This window comes from Ictidomys tridecemlineatus, chromosome 1, assembly GCF_052094955.1.
Source record: "Ictidomys tridecemlineatus isolate mIctTri1 chromosome 1, mIctTri1.hap1, whole genome shotgun sequence".
NCBI lineage: Eukaryota > Metazoa > Chordata > Mammalia > Rodentia > Sciuridae > Ictidomys > Ictidomys tridecemlineatus.
The window spans coordinates 139,968,622-139,978,549 of NC_135477.1; the positions used below are offsets into that span (position 1 = coordinate 139,968,622).

At 32.4% G+C, this 9,928-nt stretch overlaps 1 protein-coding gene across 2 annotated transcripts in view; it reads right to left on the bottom strand.

Moving 5' to 3' along the window:
• Window positions 1-9,928, bottom strand: part of Prr16 (proline rich 16) — a 232,798-nt gene that overhangs the window by 68,401 nt on the left and 154,469 nt on the right. The window lies entirely within an intron of this gene.

The window sequence follows — 9,928 nt, forward strand, 5'->3', positions numbered from 1 at the left end:
ACAAATAAAGATGTTGTGTCTGCCAAAAACTAAAAAATAAATATTAAGAATTCTCTCTCTTATCGTTCCATCTCTCTCACTCTCTCTTAAAAAAAAGAAAAAAGAAAATGATGCAAGGAGAAGGAGATTATATATATATAGAAAGAGAGAGAGAGAGAGAGAGAGAGAGAGAGAGAGAGATCTATACACTCTTGCACACACATTTAACTAAATAGAAGAAAAACTACTTTTTGAAAAAAATTGAACAAATCTGAATACAAATCTCCTAAAATGTCAGAATTATGTCAAATCTCTAAATCTCAATATATATCTATTTTTGTGTGTATATATATATATACACAAAAAAATCTTCACAAGTAAACCACAGACCAACAAACTAAAACTAGTGGCCAAAGAGACGATTTTTAAACAATTATTCTTTAAGACATATTTCCTGAGAGCCCCATCAGAAGTACAGGGAGAGGGTAAAATTAGAAAGACATACTAAAAAATTCCAAGTAAAAATACATAGTTGAAAAGAACATGATGAGAAAATATGGAGGCAGCTCAAAGAGTACCAACTTTCAAACATCTCAGAAAAGGGAAAAGAGCTTTATGTTAAATGCCAAGACTATGAGGTTCTGCAAAAGTCCTGTTTGAAGCCTCAAAATATTCTGGCATGGATTAGTATGCATCTTCTATAAAGTGAATTTGATTGCAAGACACTAACAAAATATAATTATCTTTTTCTGTATAGGTTTATACTGAGTTCAGACTTAGTCCTACTCCCATGGACTATTCCATTCTTTTAAATACACAAAACCACACATAGAAGCAAAGTGAAGCTTCAAGAGAAGCTCAGATTATGAGTTCAAGTAGAACTCAGATTATGAAAGAAACCATTTACAAGGAAATTATGCAAGCAATAATGATGAAAATAAAAAGTGTAAGCTAAATTGTCCATGTAAGAAATGAACCAGAGGAAAATACCCTAAACTCTATTTTAAAATACAATAAAGGGAAATTTATGTTTAAATTTTTAATAGAAAACATGATTCAACATATCAGTGTCTCAAAAATAAAATATTTAAACAAAAAAGGAGGTGAAAAGGCAATTAAAGAACAAAACAAATAGAATACCATGGTATACTACCAATGAATTAAGTAAACACATTAATGAATTAGTAATATTAATGGATTAGAAATTACATTATATGCAAAAATGAATTGAAAAATTAAAAAATATATTTTCTGACAAGTAGGAAAGATAAGGAATTCATAAAGAAGACAAAGAATGAACCAAAGTGATTAACACAAATAATGAAAAGACTGTGGACATGAAATTCAGACAAAGATATCCCACCAAAGGATAAACAGAGTCCTTGAAGGTACAAATTCAATTGATGGATCTAAATGCTTTGATACACAGGAAAATTTTTCTGAAATACAAGAAAAATGAAACTACACACAAAAGCTGACATATTACCTAGAGGAAAAAATCTGGTACAAAATCATAAGTAATGAAATATATCTTGATTAAAGCAACAGAAGTTTAAGAAGAAAGTTTGCACAGTAACTCACAATTGGAAAAATATCAGACTATCTTCAGAGATCTCTACTATAATGTTCAAATGCAGAAGATATTAGAGCAAAAACTCTGAAATTCTGGAGGGGAAAAAATATGACCTAACACAGTTATTCCTAAGATGACATTTACAATATAATTTAAAACCCACACCATCCTCAAATATTAAAACATATAAACAACAATAATAAAATCCTAGAAAATAGTGAACAGGTGAGACTTTCTTAGAGAATATAATCAAACAAAAACTTCTGAAAGTTGAATTTTACTGGGCTAGAGTTGTGGCTCCGTGGTAGAGGGCTTGCGGAGTATGTGTGGGGCAAAGGGTTTGATTCTCAGCACTGCATATAAATAAATGAATAAAATAAAGGTCCATCAAAATCTAAAAAAAAGAAACTCTTTTAAAGAATTTTTAAAAACTAAATTTTACTAACCCAAATATAATAGAAACTCTGAATTTATTTAAACAAAACTAAAATAAAACAGATGGGAAAATAGAAGTATAGGAGGAAAATGTATGTAAATCATCTATGTAAAATATGTGATAAGAAAAATATTAAAAGAAAAAGATAAAGAGCAAAATATATGGTAGACAGAATAATGGCTCTAAAAGTTGTTCTACCCTTAGGAACTTGTAAATATGTTACTGTATAAGACAACAGATAAAATTAAAACTCTACAGAGGTGATTAGATTAAGAATTTTGATAAGAGGAGAGTTTCCTGGATTATCCAGGTGGATTTAATGTGATCACAAGTGTTCTCATCAGAGGAGGGCAAAGAAAATATTGTCGTGTTTTAAGCAGAAATTGGAGATGCATTGCTGGCTTTAAGGGGGTCAGTAGCTGAAGAATGTGAGCAAATTTCTAGTCAAAAAAGAAAAGGACATGGAATCTAATATCAGGAGAAATAGGCTTGCAGGCACCTTGAAAATTGCTCAGGGAGACTGCATACAATACACTGAGACAAAACAAGACACAAATATACTGTATCAATCTTCTCCATTTTTTCGAAATGGCTATTTTTTTCTCTCGTCCTATCTAGGGACGGGCAGCTTTTTTTCGTCACTTACCCCTGAGTGTCCCGGGGCTCCCAGTATGGCCCATCATCTGCTGCAGCCCAGCTGGCTGGGCAAACTAACCTGGGGGTGACGAGCAACTTGTGTACATTGATACAGCTGGAGTGGGAGCCGTTTATTTTAGGACAGGAGGGGTATATATACATTACACACAGCTTATCTTAATTAACATAAACTAGATACAGCAGTCAACCAATAAAAAATATCCACACTTAATGGCTCACTGGCTTTACTTCACAAACCACTCCCTCTGGCAAAATGCCAGGCGCCATCTTGACTTGTTTACAGACCCTAACAGACACAGAAAAATAAAAGAAAAATAAACAAACATTGAAAATAAGAGGCATAAAATAAAGCATATAACAAAATTGGCAAATAATATATTCATTCTATCAATAAATGTAAGTGAATTTATTCACTGAATGCAAAAATCCATGTATTTAAATAAAAAATGCACTAATATTCAGTAATTGACTGGGAATGTACCTCAAATGGTAAAGCTCTTGCCTTACCTTAGTCAACTGATTTGTGATAAAAGCCACATGGCAGCAGAGGAGGAAAAGTGTGATATTTTCCAAGAAAATACTTAAAAATAAAAAATATGGTGGATTAGAGGAAAGTTGCATTTCCAGGTGCTCCATGGCTCTGGATTTAAGCAGTAGGACAACTTCTCAGCAAGGTAGATGAAAGGGAGGACTCATTGAAATTTGTTATCTGACAGAGTCTCTTAGATATTCAGAAAGTTGGGTACATTGACTAAAGAAGAAGAAAGAGTATACTGGAGCCAAGTTGGTTACTGCTGCAGCAGCAGCAGCCTCAACTCACCACAAAGGGGAGAGATAATGCCCGGAGAGAAACACAATGGACATGTTTGGCATGGAAAACCCTGTTGAAGAGAAAAGCAGCACGAACTTAGCTGATCTTAGCTGGTGTTTAAAAAGTGTGCTCTTCCTCAATTGATGAGTGGAGAGCTGAGGTAGGGAACCATCTTGAAGAGACTTTGATGCAGATTGCTGCTGCAGGAACCCTGGAGATCAGAGCAAGTGTGACCTAGGGTACAGGGGAATTCAAGTAAAACAGAATGTGACTTGCTTTCCCTTTGAGTCTGGCAGCTCCTGTGAGCAGCTGAAGAGACCAGGAAACTGAACAGGCAGACATGATTATACCCAGACCTGCCAAAATTGAATCAAGTGGACAGAGAAAACCTAAATAGACCAATAGCTAACAACAGGATAGAATGAGTAATAAAAAGCCTTTCAACAAAGAAAAGCTCAGGACCAGATGGATGCTCAGCTGAGTTCTACCAGAACTTCAAAGAAGAACTAATTTGAAGGCTTTTCAAATTATTCCATGAAACAGAAAAAAAAATGAAACACTTAGAAATTAACTCTACAAAGTCAGTATCACCCTCACACCAAAATCAAGTAGGGACACATCAAGGAAAGAAAACTTTAGACCTATATACCTGATGAACTTAGATTAAAAAAAAACTCTTAAGTATAATTTGCTAATATTTTATTATCAACATATTAAGAAGATTGTACCAAAATGGCTTTATCCCAGGGTTGGAAACATGCAAGTCAATAAATGTTATCCACCACGTGAATAGAATCAAGGAAAAAATCACATAGTTTTCTTGATAGATGCAGAGAAGGCCTTTGACAAAATTCAGCATGTATTCATGATAGAAATACTGAGAATCTAGGAACAGAAGGAACTAACCTCAATATCATAAAGTCTATATACAACATGTCTGGTAGCTCCTGTGACCAGCTGAAGAGGCTAGGAAACTGAATAGGCAGCCATGATTATACTCAGACCTGCCACTATGATGACATGGTGAATGGGGAAAAACTGAATATTTTTTTAAAATGTATAACAAGTTGGGCTTGGTGGCGCACACATATAATACCTATGGCTTGGGAGTCTAAGGCAGGAGGATTGCAGGTTTAAAGTGAGCTTCAGCAATTTATCAAGGTCTTCAGTAACTCATCAAGACCCTGTCTCAAAATTAAAAAATAAATAAATAAATACAAAGGACTGGGGATGTGGATTGGTAGTAAAGCACATCTGAGTTCAATCCCCCAGTACCAAATTTTTTTTTTTAAATCCCAAATCTGACAAAGTCCATAACAAGTCAAAGATGTCACTCTCACCACTCCTATTCAATGTAGTAATGGAAATACTAGCCAGAGCAATTACAGAAGAAAAGGAAATAAAAGGGATAAAAATAAGAAAGGATGAAGTTAAAAAAAATACTCCACCAAAGGGACTACTAGAGCTAATAAATAAATTAAGCAAAGTAGAAGGTTACAAAATCCACATTAAAAAAATCAATAGCTTTCCTTTACACCAATAATGAATTGCTGAGAAAGAAACTATGAAAACAACCCCAAATAGCCTCAAAAATTAAAATACCTAGGAATAAATCTAACTAAGAAGGTAAGATATCTCTACAATAAGTACTGTAGAACATTAAGGAAAATAATTGAAGAAGACACAAGGTCATGGATGGGCAGAGTTAATATTGTTAAAATGACTATATCCCTCAAAATAGCAATGATATTTAAAAAACAGTCCTAAAAATCATTTGAAAGAGTAAAAGACCAGGAGTAGCCAAAGCAATTCTAAGCCACAAAAAAAAAAAAAAAAAAAAGCAATGCTGGAGGCATAACAGTACCTGACTTCAAATTATTCTACAGAACTATAGAAACAAAAACTGCATAAAATGTCATAAAAACAGAAAAATAGACCAATGGAACAACCAAAATATACCATACAGAGTCATCTGATCCTTGACATAGGTGTCAAAAAATATATTATAGAAAAAATAGCATTTTAACAAACAATGCTGGGAAAACTGGATATCCATCTGCAGAAGAACTAAACTAGAACCTTGTCTGTCACCTTGTACAAATGTCAACTGAAAATGGATTGAAGACTTAGGAATGATTCCAGAAACTCCTAGAAGAAAATATAGGGTCAACATACCAACATAGAAAGAAGCTTAGGCCACAACTTCCTCAACAGGATCTCTAAAGCTCAGGAAATAAATACAAAGAACTAATAAATGGGATGGCATCAAATTAAAAAGGCTTCTGCACAGAGAAGGAAATTATTAAGAATAAGATAAGAGAACCTACTGAATGAGAGAAAATGTTTGCTAGCTCATTCTTCTGACAGAAAATTGATACCCAGAATAGATAAAGAACTCAAAAAAAAAAAAAACCTCATTCAATCAATAAATGGTGAAAATGAACTAACCAAAAAATTCTTAAAAGAAAAAACTCAAATGCAGTCAAATACATGGGAAAAAAGGTTCAATATAATTAGCAATTAGGGAAATGCAACAACAAATACTAAGATCTCAACTCATACCAGTCAGAATGGCAGTCATCAAGAATTCATAATAATAATTGCTGGAAAGGATATGGAGATAAAGAAACACTTTCACATTCTTGGTGGGATTGTAAATTAGTACAACCACTATTTAAATCAGCATAGAGTTTCCTCAAAAGATTAAGAATGAAACCACTATATGACCCAGCTATACTACTTCTATTTATCTAAAAACTTAACAAGTTGGCATGCCATAGTAAGTTATGCATACCCATGTTTATAGTGGCACAATCCATAATAGGCAAACTATGGTACTAGTCTAGGTGTTCATCAATGGATAAATGGAGAAAGAAAATGTGAAATACACACACACACACACACACACACACACACACACACAAACACATAAGAGTTTTACTCAGCCATAACAAAGAATGAAATTATGTCATTTGTAGGAAAATGGAAAAATGAGAGAATTACATTAATCAAAATAAGCCAAACTCTGAAGGTAAAGGGTCATATTTTTGTTAATATTTAGAAGCTAAAGGCAAAATAGATAAGAAATAAAAGGTACATCAGTAGACTAGGGGTAGAGATCAGGGGTAGGGAAACACTGAGGAATTATGTTAGGCAAACTATATTGATATATTGTGTGAATATACAAATATGTAACAAAGAATCGCACTGTTATGCACAATTATAATGCACCAATAGAAATATGGCAAAAAAGAACATCTGCATGAATTTATTTACAAGTTTCATTTGTAAGTAGACTACTTTCTTTAACCAGATAATAAACCTCAAAACCAGAAAGAAAAATTTAGGTAAATTTGATCACAAAAGTTTTATTAAATCCAAATTAAAAATCTGAAACTTTACATTGGAGCAAACCGATAAAGACCATATGTCTATTTGAAATACCCAAAGAACAGATTACTAGGAAAAGACATGGAAAATGAATCAAGGTACCATTTCTGCCTTAGTGCATCTTAGTTAAAGAAAAAATGAAGACCTAAGCCCCTAAAGTGTTCAGTGACATAATTAATGTTTGAGGAGTAATATATACTAAGAATTATACAGCCACTCAATAAGCCAAAACTTCAAATATTGAATAATTTTCTAGAGTTCTAGAAGTAATAATAAAACCTTTTAACATGTGAGGATATTTGCCAAAAATATTTTAGTAAATCTAGTACCTGCATGTCCAAGTTAATTTGTTTATCACATTGATTTTAAAATATTTTGGTTTTCTAGTAATTTATTTAAGGTTTACTGAAAAAGCATTTCCAAAACTGTACTTCCCCAAAACTGTTAGAAATTGTATGATGATTTCTATGAGGATAAAAGTAAGAAACATTCAATGTATTTTTAAACACAATCAAGACACTACTGCCTTATTAAACTGAAAACTATTTATAATAAGTTTTTGTGATGAATGAAACAATAAAACTTTCATGGCCAAAACAGAAAATAAATAAATACACATATAAACAAATTAATTAATTAAAAGACTTCTTGGAAAATGGTTCCTATTATAAGCTTACCTTTATGTTTATTGTGTATGTGTGTGTGTATATATATTTACACACACAGTTGGAAATAGACCAATATAGTGAGACAATCAAGTAGATTATCAATTACTTGTTACTTTGTTTTTGTCCCAACTTTACCTCTCAGCTGCTCAGTATACTATTCCTTCCTCTCTCATACATTTTACTAACTCTGGTAGCCTCTGTTTTATTCTCTACTTCAAGATCAGCTTTTTAGATCACATGAGGGGAGAGGAAGGGGGGAAGGAAGGACAGCAGAATAAAATAGACTTTATTATTGCTGTGTGTATATACGTGACTGCATGACCAATGTGAATCTGCAACCTGTACACTCAGAAAAATGAGAAATTATACCCCATCTGATTCAAATGTATGATATGTCAAGATCATTGTACTGTCATGTGTAACTAATTAAAACAAATTAAAAAAGAATATGCAGTATTTTTCTTATGTGACTGCTGTACTTCACTAAACATGAATTCCATCTCTGTTGCTGCAAATGATAGAATTTTATTATTTTCATGAATTTATACGTTTGTGTGTGTGTGTGTGTGTGTGTGTGTGTGTGTGTGTTTATACACATCACATTTTCTTTCCCCATTCAGCCATCAAGGGACACCTATATTGATCCAATTTCTTTACTATTGTGAATAGTGCTATAATAAACATAGGAATCCAAATGTCTCTTCCATTTACTGATTTTGTTTCTTTTGGATAAATGTCCATAGTAGGATTGCTGGGTTTTAATGTGGTTTTATTCTTAGTTTTTTAAAAATATTATTTTTGGAATCTTCCTACTTCCTCTTCCACAGTGGTCCAGCTTGCTCTCATAGTTCAATTAGTGAAAACTGAAGCATTCTTGCTGATAACTGTTTAATGGTTTGTAATCTGCAATTTTAGTCTTGCCATTTTATAGTAACTTATTTTATTTAATATTTTATATAATACAGAAAACAAAATCATACATATTAATAAGGGACACATATTCAGATACATGTGATTTTGGGATGCTAGAGTTATATTAATATTACAAATTTTGTAATATTAATATTAATATACTAATATTACAAATTTTTAATATATAATATAGAAATAATCTTTTAGATAAATGCTCTATTAAAATTTTTTTTATTGCAAGCACACTTAACATAGAAATTTAGTTTTCAGTGTCTTTTCTGTTTCTTATGGGAGGGTTGTCTCCCTAAATTATATCTGCCTCATTTCACTACTTGTTACTACTTACTTCTATTTATTTCTATTTATATCTATCCTCCCTAAAGGAATGAATCATGTCTTATTGGTCTTTTTATTCTTTTCTAGGACAAAAGACTGTTCAATTCATTATATAAATAAAAATTTTCATGTAGGGATTAGTAGAGTTATACCAAAATTCAAGGAACCAGATCTCCCTATAAAAATTAGTATTTGATCCACCCAGTGCCTTTTTAACTTGAGCTTGGCTTGTCTCAGCAGGTGGCTCTGTCTCTCTGCTCATTGCTGTTTGCTAAATAGTCCGTTGCAAAAAAAAAAAAAAAAAAAAAGTGTCTGCTAAAAGCTGTAATTACTGACACGAACACAGATCACTCAGTCACCCTCTGATGAGGTCAAATCAAGTTGGCACACAGATGCAGCTACTCAAATAACAGGCCAAATTTTGAGCTCTATGCTTAAGCAGTAAAATCTAAAATCATCTGTGACCCCGTAAACTTTTCAAATGTTTTGGTTTTGGTTCAGAAATTAAAGGTTGCCACTATTGAAAAGGAATTCTAAGATATTCAAAATCCTTCCTCCATTTTTGCTGAGATGACTGCTACCCCTATTCTGATCACTAAGTAAATTTGACAACATCATCATTGTGACTGAAACTACGGGAATGGGTTACTTCTAAATAAGGTATTTTTGAAAATATTGTAAGATTGTTATATTGAGGTTGGAAACACTAGAGACTAGGCTGAACAGTTTATCCTTTTTCTTATACTCATGCTACAACTTAATGAAAGATAATTTTGGTGTATTAAATACAGAAAATAAAAACATAGCTATATACCCCAGAGCTTCCATGTATACATCACTAATATGCCCAATACTTTAAATAAGACTATCAAATATTTCTTCAGTACTAATTCTAAAAGACAGCATCTTCTGTATGTACAGAGTTTTCAGTTTTTCTTCTTCTCTTTGATGCTCTCCAATACATAAACATTCAATTCCTTTACCTTTTGTCCAAAAAGGCATTTTCTTATACTTTCTTTCATATGTTTCCTGAACTAATTCCTGATAGTTTCTTTTTTTTTTAAAGAATACTTCACTCAACATATTATGCACTTGACATCAAAACCACAGGCAACAAAAGCAAAACTGGATGGAATGATGTCAAACAAAAAAGCTTTTTACATAGC